The sequence below is a fragment of the Emydura macquarii genome, unplaced genomic scaffold (genome assembly GCF_026122565.2).
Source record: "Emydura macquarii macquarii isolate MOO-44397 ecotype Brisbane River unplaced genomic scaffold, CSIRO-AGI_Emac_v2 contig_554, whole genome shotgun sequence".
In the NCBI taxonomy this organism is placed as follows: domain Eukaryota; kingdom Metazoa; phylum Chordata; order Testudines; family Chelidae; genus Emydura; species Emydura macquarii.
The window spans coordinates 8,121,025-8,133,872 of record NW_027130691.1 but is presented as its reverse complement, the minus strand read 5'-3'; the positions used below and the strand labels follow the sequence as shown (position 1 = coordinate 8,133,872).

Here is a 12,848-nt window from a genome sequence, read left to right as displayed (position 1 = left end):
TAGGGGATGCTACCTTTCACAGCAGGGGAAAAAAATATTCAGCAAAGAGAGGACTTGAACATGCCTGAAGTGAATTGGAACGTACCTGATTCGGTCTCTTAAACAAAAAATTCTGTCAGCTGCTTGCACTCAGTCGCAAGATATGAGCCACAGGAGACAATTAAAAGAAGCACCAGGACTATTTCTTAGCGTCCCTGCTCAGTCATCAAGAGACGTGTGGAGCCTATCTATTGCCATCCCACGGATCAGAATGTCGGCGTAGGTGAAGTGAATTTGGTGACATGGCGAACAAACTCTGAGGAAGCTACCTCATGGCACTCATGTGGTTACTTGTGTGAGGTTGTAACTTGTAATGTTATAGAACCAGTGGATAAGTACTGCTACCTTATGAAGACACAGTTACTTACAGAATTTTGGAACTGAATAGCTGGAATGCTCCTTTTGAGGACCCATATGGTCACATTTAACAGGGACCATATTCAGCAATGAGGGTAATTATCCATTGGAACAGATTACTAAGGGATGTGGTAAATTATCCATTACTTGGAGCCTTTAAATCAGGAGTGGAGTTGGGGGTGTTTTTAAAAAAAAAATATGCTCTAGGTCAACCACAAGTAGTTGTGTGTAGAAGCAGGAATTACCGGGTGAAATTCTGTGGCCTGTGTTATTCAGGAGGTCAAGCTACATGATTATGTAATTATTTCTTTGGCCTTTGTAATTGTGTCTACAGTGTTGATTAGGTAATAGATATTTGCTTATATAGGTAAATAGCTTGTGGTACCAAAGGACTTATGGTCATGGGCTCTCCACAAAGGGTCCAGTTGGTATTGATTTGGAAAGCTATGCTATTCCTCTACCATTTCCATACAGAAATGATGTCATCTTAAAACACCAGCATAAAAAGTGGTGGCTAACCATGTCAACCGGAGACAGGATGAATCTCATAAGGGAAAAATGCATTTAGTAGTGATGGGCACATATGAATATATGAAAATTTAATATCAAACAATTTACTAAGATAAAAATGAGTTGCTGTGCAGCTACATTATTAAGGAAGCCAAAAGCAACTTCTGAGACGGATGTCTACACCAGTTAGAAATTATTTGTGTGCACGCAATTAACTTAGACAGCTGGCACCTAAAAGCAGCGGGAAAATGTAGTGTGCTTTTTAAAAAAACCAAAGAAAAAAACTCTTATTTTACTAAAATTCTGCGTTTTTTAAACTTATTTTAACTGAGAGATTTCCATGTTCAATTTAAATAATGAAAAATATATTTAAACATTTTTCATTCCTAATTGAGCTTTATGATTTATGGTTAAGGACCCGCAAGTTGAAAGTCACTAGTCTGGTTAAATTATCTCCATGTTTGATCTTTGGGAGTTGAATCTATTATGGAAATTCTCTTTCTTTATCTCCAGTTCAGCTCTTGTATCAAAATTGGCTGGCATTTATTTTTGGCCTAGGCACACAGAGGATAAACATGTTCTTGTTTCTAATATTAGGATCCTGCTCTAATACTAAATAGATTGACTAAGCTCTTATAGACAAGATATTGAAGCATATGACTTGGCCTGTGACATCTCTTACCCAACCTGTCCCTGCAATATTCCCAGCCTTTGTCATAGCATTCCTCTTCTAAGCACAGAGGGTGCACTGGATCCATGCAAATGGAGTGTCGAGATATAAGGGATGGGCTTTAGCTGGAGATAAAGTGAAAACAATGATGCATGTAAGCTTTATATTTTAATTGTATGGACAAGGCACTGCTCTATTAATTTTTCTTACTTGCTGGGAGATATCTGTTTAGGACTCTGCAAATAAGTGCATGTTGATTTGGAATTTATTTCCAAGTACTGACTATTCAATATGAGGCTCCGTTTTTGCCATTTCCTGAACAAAAAACAAAGAAGAAGCTAGGGCCTCTCTGGAGTATTCAGCCTCCATTTGAGGAACACCGATTTACTGAAACTTTTGAGCCAGTGCTGGGTATGTCTCTCATTCTTGTGCCTGTTCATAGCTTTTTGAAGGAATAGTGACTTTACATATTTTGTGGTCTTACTTTATAGTTCACCTACCTGCTGTTATAATTTTCAGGCTCTTGCATCCAGTCTTGGATGATTTTTTTGTCTTTCTAAGGATTTGTTTCATTGATGGCCCTTTATTTCTCTTGGATTTCTTAGTGATCTCTTCCACTGCTTCTCCCAGTTTGGTTTCATTTATTTGGTCATTTATAGTTTCCATTTCTGGATGGTAACAAGTTGATGAACAAAGCTTATGGTCCGTTACTCTGCTTAACCCATGTCACTGATATTCATTTAAGAGATTTCTTTTCTTTTTTTAAACTAGAGTGTTCTTCAGATAATCCAAGACAGGCAGTGTCTTTCCAAAGAGCTTGTTCCCAAGCTCATTGAAATCACTGGAAAGACTCTAACATATAACTGAAAATCTCCCCTGCCAGTTGGTGTTACCAACTGAGTTAGATGCATATTGTTTTGGGAATCCCAGCTGTTGAGTTGAGGATTGAGTAGCTATATTTCTTTCCCTTCTTGGTCCACTCCCAGTAGGCGACTTGTTAATAAAGAGTGGGAAGAAGGAATATAGGCAGATTACAGTTCCTTGTTTTGTTTTTGTTTGTATTTTGATACCAGAAAACACTGCCTTCTGAAATATAGAAGCAAAACTTAATACGAGCAAAAGATCATCTTAGCTACTACAATGATTGGTTAAATAATTACTTCTCTTGAAGATCGTTTGTGACAAGGGGGTAATTTATTGGGGAAATCAAACAATCATGTCTCTACTAATTGTCAAAAATTCCATTATTTTAAAAATGTGTATCAATCTATTTTCGAACATAGGTGACGGAACACTTTAATTAGCTTTAGAGACTGCTTGGGATAATTAGTGGGATTTTCTACAAATCACAACACTTTTTTTTTTTTTTTTTTGTTTAAACATCTTGCATTTAGTAGAACTGCAGTAAGTAACCAGAAAGAATGCCCATTAAAATCACTGAGATAAGATGTTATCATCGGAGGAAAGAGGATAGTGGTAATCTGTGGATGCTGTAGTTTATCAGTGTCCAGGTTGGCATTTCTTCGCTGAGTCAGGCAGTGGCCTGCTCCATTTCTGGGATTGCTCCTCACCTCCTTCACTGTACTGTTCGTTGCCGGAACATACAGTCATTGTGGTTGTGAAATTGTGAACTATTCTTCCTAGGGAAAGTTCCACCTCCAGTACAAGAAGCTGGTAAACCTGCAACTTTATGGTTTAATAATGGTATTGTAATAGTGCATAATAATTCATTTTTATCCTTTTGAGAAGCATGTTATTAGACGACTCCCAGCTAGAATAATGCCTCGTATAGATCTTTCCATGAAACTATTTCACTAGCTGTGTCATCTGTCCCAGGTCTCAAACATTTTCATAGCGTGGATTGCCTCTTAATACTGAGATTGCCTCATGGACACGTCCCTTCCCATTTGTGATCCTGTGAACCACCTCCGCTCCCATCTGTCATCTCAGAACACCCCTGTGGCAATGACAACTATTGCTTACACGGAGAAGTATTTAATATATATCTTTGGTAGCCTTGTTAGAAGCTGGAAATGCAGAGGCTTGTGACTAGGCAGATCTCTTTGGGCCACCAGCAAATGGTCTGTAGGCCACTTGTAGAGCATGGGCCAAAGTTTTTGAAGACTGAAGTTGAAACTCTAGCTCCATTGAAATCAATGGCAAAGCGCCTATTGACTTCAGAGGGACTTGACTCCAAATTCTATCCAAAATACATTATAACTACCCCTTCTAGGGTAGTCTGCAGAGATTGAACGTGCAACTTCTCAATCTGAAAGCATGAGTGTCTACTGTCAGAGCTGAAGGACAAAATCCATTAGAATGATGGCAATAGGGATACATAAACCTCGACATGGTTCCACACGTAGAGGGAGACAAAGTTCCACACTGGGCTTATGTGGGTTACAACCACAAGAATTTGGCTTGTGTTTCTGTAATGTTCCTAAAAATGACCAGAACTGTTGTTTCTCATATTCCCGGTAGTTTTCTGCAGTCAGATTCTTCTTATTTATTAGTTTTGTCCTAGATATCAATGGATTATAGTCAGGGCTAGGTCCCGCCATTATGGTCCCGCCCACTATTTTTTTACTAACCTTGAAAGAGTTGGATCTGTTTTGGTCTTTAATCTGTGTAGATACTGTACTGAGGTAAGTGTCCAGGATATAAGCAAAAGACTCTCAAAAATGCATTCTATTAAGAAGTGGTATTGGTCACAGTTTCTTTTCAATAGAGAAATTCTTGGGTCTGAGAGGAAAATCATTATTTAATGTTTTAAAGGTGAATAAAGAAGTTGAGAGAGAGAGAGAGTGTGGGTGAGGTAATATTTTTTTCATTGGACCAGCAGCTGTTGATGAAAGAGAGAAGCTTTCAAGCTTTGCAGAGGTCCTCTCAAGGTTGGTCCAATAAAAGATATTACCTCACCCACCCTGTTTATCGCATATCTTGGGTTCAACACGGCTACAACAACACTGCAGACAATAAAGAAGTTAATATTTAATGTTTCAATGTTTTACAGATGCCCCAAAGCTGGAAGATATATCTTTAATTTAACAATGAGAGTTGGAGCAACTCCAGAGTTATAAAGAAAAGTCTCCTTAATTATGATTTTAAGCCGAAGGAACAGTTTCTATGTACAGTATGGTACGATTTAAAGTTTTAGCAATGCTTTGTTGATTAAATCCTTTATTCCCCCTCTTAGATCAGACATCCATGCATGGAATTGTCTTTTTGGATGCTCCTGACTTCAGAAGAAAAGTTGGCCCATGTCAGAATAACAAGATTCTCCCAAAGCTATTGTTTTTATTTTTAAAGTCCATTGTTCCTCCTAGATCTGCTGTGGATTGTATTTGCTGGTTAGCATGGAACATGAGCAACCTCTTCCCAGATTGATGCCAGTGACGTATTGGAGCATGGAAGGCTAGGCAATGTCTTTCTCATTGTTTTTCTAGTATGTCAGCTTTAGAACAAGATCGCGAGAGACTTGGTAACCCTCTCTTTTCGGAGATCATTTCATTGTAACAGCAAACTTTAAAAGAGGCTGCTGCATTTGAATTTCATGCAGTAAACCAAACCAGTTTATCCATGGTTACACTCTTGCATAGGAGTCATGTGACTGAAGTCCAGTGGAGTTGCACTGATGTAACTCAGGGCTGAATTTAGTCCAATATCTGTAGTATAATGATCTGCTAGGGCCTGATCTTGCTCCCACTGAAGTCTGTAGAAGAGTTGGATTCTTCATGGTTCACTTGCCTGTTATTTATTGGGGTGAAACTCAGAAAATTCAGTAGATTATCCTCCCCAGAAACAAAACAAACAAAAGTTAAGTGTCCCAGACCTGTATCTCTGGAGGCCTGTCCAGCAGAGAAGTGTTGAATTCTTTTAATGATTTAAGCCTTCCATTTCTGTCACGTCTTAGTTCACAAGACGATCGTGTCTTCCAAGATAGAAAAATTTTTCTGTCATTATGTTTCTTTATCACATGTGGACTCTCTTTGTCTGGCAGTGCATTCACAAAACATGAGTTTGATTATCTGAGGCAAGATTGCTAATTTTGGCCCTTTGTACAGGTAGGTGGCAGATGCTGGCTTTAAATGACCACACTTACCACATCCTGGTACATGCTAAGAGGTGAGGAGAGATTGACAACTGTTTGTGCAGATGGTAACTGGTAAAGATTAGTTAGGTTGTGTGCTATAAGGAAATGCAGCACCATATCAAAGATTTAACAGCAAGCAGTATGCTTGTAAAGTGAGGCCTGCTATTTTGAAAACTTCATGATTTACATGAAACATGCAATGGAAGATTTTTCCTGGTACAATGGGCAATTAAACCTGAACTACAAGCAGTATTGCCAACCTCAATCATCCAAAAAATAAATCATGTGCCCCGTATTCATGAGATGGAAAAAATAGAAAAAGTTTGTTCCTTTTTATTTGCTTTTATTTTTTTCTTTTAGGGTGACTTGCGGCACATTTTCAAGCTTTTCTCTGCAACCATGAGGACTAGAATCTGCCATTTTAAAAAAACCTGAATGCTGAGATTCTCACATAATCACTTGTCTCCAGGAGCTGGGACTGTAAGAAAAACCATAAATAATCATAAGATGTGCGTCCACCACTGGTGGAAATAATGATGGCCTCTCTGATGCTGTGGCGTGCTTACCGATAGCTAGTACTAATTTCCAAGTGGGTACTGTAAATTGCTTTTAGCACCTGATCTTATGGGGATGCCGAGTGCTTGTGTCTCCTGTTGACTTGATACGAATTTAGGGTTCTGCTCAGCTCACGTTTTCAAAGTCTCAGTGGGCTTGTCTTGAATGCAGAGTTGTCTTGAGTGTTCCCCTTGACTCAAGTCCTGTCCCCACACACACATGTTTCACTTGGTTGCAGTGGTGCTTTTAACTTGAATTAGCTGACCCAAGAGGGGGGGCATAGGCTAAAGCTTGACATGACGCAAGATAAAATGACCACTCTCTAGTGTGGATGCAGGCTTGTTCCACCTGGTGCCGTTAGTCCTTGGGTGCCTTCCCACAATTCTCCCATGTGCCCAGAAATGACAGACAGGTTCTCCCACAGTTCCCTGGGAAAGAATTTACTGCAGTGCTGAGAACCCTTGGCTATGCCCATAGAAGTTCTAGCCATACACAAGTGAGTGCAGCAGTAGTGTGGACACAGCAGCTTGAGTGATGTAACACAACTTCGAGGCTGCTCTCTCGTGAGATAGGCGTGCTTGAGAGCAGGAACTGGAGTGTAAATAACACGTGTTCATGCTGCAGTGAAGATCCCCACCGAGTAACAAAATCAAACGAAAAGCCTGTGCCGATTACTGCACACACTCTCGTGGCTGCTGGGTTCCTTCTGGTGGGGGGTTGGTTCGTGTTGAGAAGCCAGCCAGTCCGTGAAAATGGAAACGTGCCTAAGATGAGAAAATACACCACAGTGGATAAGGAACAGTCCCCTTTTTAAAAAAAAAAAAAAAAAAAAAAAAAGTGTGGCTGCTATTTTAAGGTTGCAAGTTGCAGACAATACACCTGTGTGCATTTGAGAGTAAGTAGCTGTGTGTTCGCACAGGAAGGAAATGGTTAAAAAGGAGAGGCTGTCGAGTTGGGTCCGCCATAAGATAGTGAACATTTTAGAGGTTTTTAGAGCTGCGCTATAAAAAGGCCTAGCAGTATTTCAAGTCCCCCATTGTCTGCTGGAAGCCGGCCAGCGTTACCATGACTACAAAGAATTATTACTCACTGCCAGAGCTGGAGGAAAAGCTCATACTTTGGCTGCAAAACACGAGGGGTGGACTTATGTAATCCAGGGTGTTTATAGGCTGAGACTGGCAGGAGCATTGAGAAATAATTACAGGCTTTCCATTGCATTTCCAGCTTGGTTTTAAGACTGTGTGGGCCCCCCTTTTATTTATTTATTTACTTATTGAAGTTGAGGTGGTTCACATTGCGTTGAGATGCAGTGTAGGTGACCCACAGATGCTCCTGGGTAAGTGTGCTGCTCTGGTCGGGCTGCTCTGAAGTACTCAGTTTTGGTTGCCTCGTGACTGGGGATCTAAAATAGACCAATGACTTCTGCGAGAAGTTCCTTTGTAAGATAGGGACTTGGGCCTGTGAGCAAAGAGGCAGTTGTTAGTGTTTGGAGGTTCAGAACTCACTTTATCTGGTTACCCAGAGGTGCTTGGCTAGTCTCCTACTTTTCCTTCTCTCTCTTAATGAAAGATTGTGAATCATTGCTTCTTTTGTGGGTGGATTCCACCCCCCCCCCCCCTTTAGTTTAGAACACCTCTGATTTTTGCGGGGAGAAAAGTTTCTTCAGCCAAGTGTCTCGATCTCTCTCTCTGTGGATTTATTTGTGTGATCGCTGCAGTTATTGATACTTCATGCTTTTGAGGGGTGGCTCTTGACATATGCATGTAATTAATGCTGGCTTGTTCATTCTTGAAGCAGTCCACAAATGATGACTTAACTTGGGTTTGTTCAAAACCACTGCGCGAAGTGTTTTAACTTAATCCAGGCCAATGGGAGTTTGCAGCTGTTGTTTCAGTGGAGATGTTGCTTGTAAACTCAGTTCACAAACTTAGATACTAAGTTTGGCAGTGATTTTGCCATTTATATTTGCTGTTATACGGTAGTCGTCAGCCAACCTAAATACTCATGTGTCCTTATCAATATTGCTTGTGAGGTACTGTAAAATTGCATTTTTATTTAGTTTTTTTGTTAATCCACCGAAGCGCAATGTGCTCCTAAAGATGGTGTAAGGAGACCTCAGTTGTGACTTCTTTTGCTTTGAGACCTTGGGCAAATGACTTCCCTTCTCTGTGCATCAATTTCTTCATCAATAAAACAAGTTTGAGATCTAGGGTGCAAAGAGCTATGTAAGTGTGTGAACTGAGATTGTTTTGATGGTGGAAGAGAATGCTTTGCCATCATGAAAATTTTTGCTTCTGCAGTTGGAAAAAAAATGTATCTGTGGTTTTCAAATTGTGTTTTAGTGTGTAGTGATACACAATGGTTGTGCTCTAAATCTTTGCTAATCTGCTGATGCTGTCAGATTCATAATCGTATGCTGTATAAAGATTGATTAGTCATAGTGCTGTAATGTGGGCTGCACTTCTGTAGACTACAATACATTTACCTGTACAGTATGCAGTATTATCACTTGAATTATGAGTAAAGTTAGTGTCTGCATGATTGTGCCCTTCTCGCTATTGAGAGAAATGATGAAACTGACTATATGCAAAGTGTTATCAAATGCACAAAGTAAACAGGCTGCAAAATCGGAGGTTTTTTATTCTACTAACTTCCATCAGTTGTAATAGTAAGCATTATGGAGCTATAAACAACTACAGAGAGCGGTGTAACTTTTCCAGTTGACTGTGTTTCTTGAAATAATACTCAGTTCCCATTACCAAAAAGGCACATGGACGTGGTACACACAATAATTCAGTAATTTAATGGTTAGTAGTGCTCTTCTGTTCTGTAGCAGAAATTGCCACAGATACTGTTGGACTAGACTTGAGTTAGATTTGTTACCTCAAGCTTTGTTCCTGGGATTCGTGCCAAGATGAGCTGTATGTTCTGTTCTGTTCTGTTCTGCTAGGACCTGCGTGTGTATATATGACATATGCATAATATATGTGTGAAACTAGAATAGATTTAATTGGAATGTATCTATAATGTGTGGGTGGGTATGTAGAATATATAATGTGTGTATATAAAATACTGCATATACTTTATATATGGTCACATGTAATACGATGCGTGTGGGTTTCAAAAATGTGGTGCATCACATGTCTGGGTAGAATGAATTATGTGGCTCACAGTTATTATTCGCCACAGAGTTATGTTTGATGGCCTGCTCTCAGTTATCTGGAATGAAATTGCAGTCGCCAGTTACAGTTTATGCAGATAGTTGGCATAGAGGAGTAACTATAAATTAGGGAAACTTGGAAATTCCTCCTATGCTTATGAGAGCCTCTTAAAAATAAAAAAGAAGAATCTAAAGGACGTTAGCATTGCAGCCCAGGATTTCTGTAAGTCCCAGCTGGTGCAGTTTCAGTGTCCTATTTTGAAGCGAGTGTATCCTTACTCCATGAACTTATAAAGCTGTGCAGGTGCTGTATGAGAAGGCAGGCCTGTTCAGTGTAATGTTTTTGTGGGGTTTTTTAAGTCTAGTAAAATGGCCTTCTCTCTTAAATGTATATATTTTTGTGTGTGGAAAATGAGTGGTTGGCAATTTGACACCCTCCCTCCCCCTTAGGATGAAGTCATTATCTCGTAAAGTTTATACTGTGGATTATGAGACACGTCTAGAGAAGCAGGAAGGCAACAAATGAATCTTCCAAAAGTTGCTGGAAATAAATGGGAGACGTTGGAATGTTAGTCCGCTGTAAATGATATTGACGCAGCACTGCCGGTTGGAAACGGGGCCTGGCTCAGTTGTCTGGGAAAATTTTGCAGCACTCCAAGCGAGAGGCGTGCTCTGATTCTGACTACACTTTCACCAGTGTAAATCAGGAGTGACTCCACTAAAGTCACATTGGTATGAGACCAGAATCAGGCCCTGATCCAGGTCTTAGGCCCTGATCATGCAAACATTTACTCACCTGCTTAACCATCTGTACATGTTTATTATTCCCATACACTTCGAGGGGACGTCTCGCATGTGTAAGTTTAAGCATGCATGTAACTGTCTACAAGATGATGGCCTTCGTGAGCGTGATTGGCGACAGTCTCCGCTCTCTCTTACTGTGTGCCCTGTCTCATTAATTCACTTTATCTCTGTAATCTCCTCGGTGCCGGTTTTTTAAAACAGGCTTCTAAATTAGGTTGCCAAAGTTCATGACCTAACCCGGAATCCCTCCAAGACTTTTTGCCACTCATTGAGTGGCTGCACTCGGAAATCTTCTTTTTTTTTTTTTTTTTTTTTTAAATGCTAGTACAGAACTGCTTACGCATTCTGTCGCTGCTGTTTCCATGCTTGTCACATGCACTGTGTGCCCAGTGGAATCTTGCTGTGTCTGCTGAATTTTATTTATTTTTTTTTTTTTGCTTTGCGTAGTTTCTTCTCTTCCTCGGTGAAAGATGGGAAAAGGTGAGCAGGCTGCATGGTGGTGTTTCTAAAAGCTGTGGTGCTAGGAACCATTCAGTGCCTCAGAGAGTGAAGTTGTTGGCTTTTAGGTGATCCCTATGTGCATATGTGCAAACTGATCAGAAGGGACTGTTTAATCTAGGGTCAGCTAATTCATGCATTATTGTAATCTGGAGCTGGATATTTGGTTGTGTTTGATTGGCTATAGGTTGGATTGGGAGGGATAGGGAGCTATGAATTACACAGTAGTGTAATGCTCTCTGCATCCAGGCACCATGGGTCAGACACCTGGTTAACAGACCAGTGTGTGTACATAGTTTTCATTGTGTGGCAGGATGAAATCAGCAGTAAAGATGGCCAGTTTATGGGTGCCATAGTAAATGCTTAGCCACTGCAACTAAAATGCATCCTTACCTCAAGTCAGCCAAGGCCGTGAATTCACCTGGTGTCCCAGTTGAGCCAGAGTTTGTCCTACAGACTCAGAAACAAAGGGTTGCAGACTCGCAGTCCTCATTGTACAAGAGTGGAATGCTTCAGAGGTCATAAAGAGGCCATTTGTTTGCCTCCAGGAGTTATTGTTTAACATCATTTAATTCTCTCCCTTCTCCCTGCACCTTGCATCAGGGGACATAAAATTGTCTAGTTATTTCTGAACGGGAAACTCCATCTTTCAGAGCTCGCCGCTTGCTGGGTTTAAATCAACAGTGTCCGTGCTGGTATCCTGAAATCATATTGCCATGGTGTTTTTTGTTTGCTGTAGAAGTGTAAAATAAATAAATAAAGGTGGTGGAGACATTCCAGAGGGTGGGTGAGAAGTGAGTTCAGTCGTGACTTATTTTTTTTAAATGCAATTTTAGAAAGATTAAAGATTTGCAGATTAAATAATTATCTTTTTGCAAAACTGAAGATTCCCATTCATCGAAAGGGTGGCTGATAACAGCTCACTTGTAGTGTAAGGCTGAATGGTCTATTGGATGGGGTTGGCACTCAGGAGTCCAGCCTTGGCTTTTATTCCCGGCTCTGCCACTGACCTGCTGTGTTGCCTTGGGCAAATTACTTCACCTCTCTGTGCCATTGTGTCTCCTCCTGCCTATTGTTTGCTTTGTCTATTTGGGTTGTAAGCTCTTCAGAGTATTTGTATTTTGTATTTGTGCAGCATCTGGCACAATGGGGCCCTGAGCTCAACTGAGATGTCTAGATACTACTGTAATAAATAGCAAGTGGTAGAAATGTACAAGAAATATCCATGAGAAATTTTAGCAACTTCATTCTCTGTAAGAACTTAGGGTTTGCTTTACCAGTGCTTCTCCCCAGCCCATTTAGTGCAGTATTTCGCAGACAGCAATGCCTACTAGCTGATGGGCCCCCTAGTGTAGCAACTCTATTGTGCATGTGTCTGTTGGGGAAGTAGGATCAGCTTGTGTCATTGAGCATCAAATCTGAACTCACTTGAAAAGCGAAATAATAACTGGTGGAAGGGGGCTGAGATCTTGGTCACCAAATTTCAGTCCTGAAGGTGCTTGACTAATGAGAGAGAGAGAGAGAGAGAGAGAGAGAGAGAGAGAGAGAGATCACCGAAAGCAGAGCAGCTGATGGAAGGGTTCACAGACCCTCTGCTGTGGTGCCTGCAAGGAATGTAAAGTACATGAGGAGAAGATCCATTTACTGATGCTGAAAACTTTGGAAGTACAACTATTCTATGTTAAAAAGGAAAATAACTCCTTGTTTAAATGTAAATATAGCTAGGGATAGAGATCCCATGTGAAATAAAATCTCTGCATTGCTGAAAGCATATGTAGCTCCTACCGAAGTCTGTTGGCATCCTGCAGGCTTATAGTAGACTGATGCATTATGTGCATATATTTGTGTCTGAAGTTTATCCATAATCCTTCCTCGTGCAGCTGACCAGTCCATTTGAGTGCATTTAAAAAAAAATCCTATTAATAAAGGCTGCTCCCATCCTGCTGAACTACAGTGAAATCTCCCATTTATTTATTCTTCATCTTTATACTTCCCCTTAGTAGTCTGGTTGATTCCGCTGTCCACATCATACAATCACCCATTGTTTAGCTTATCTTGCATTTGCCTCTTTCAAGGAACGGAGGGATCAGGGAACCAGACCTGATAATTCCTGATAGCGGAACAGCTTCCCTGGGCACTTTATAAAGAAATAAAAAGGGCTC

At 40.5% G+C, this 12,848-nt stretch overlaps 1 protein-coding gene across 29 annotated transcripts in view; it reads left to right on the top strand.

Annotated features, from left to right (window-relative positions):
• NCOR2 (nuclear receptor corepressor 2) overlaps positions 1-12,848 on the top strand; it is a 373,900-nt gene that overhangs the window by 53,815 nt on the left and 307,237 nt on the right. Inside the window, exon 1 of one of the 29 annotated variants that reach the window (XM_067539702.1) lies at positions 7,362-7,560. The exons of the other annotated variants lie outside the window; for them this stretch is intronic. The gene's annotated coding sequence lies outside the window, so the exon portion shown is untranslated. Of the gene's footprint in view, positions 1-7,361; positions 7,561-12,848 lie in introns of those variants that run through there. 29 annotated transcript variants of the gene reach the window in all.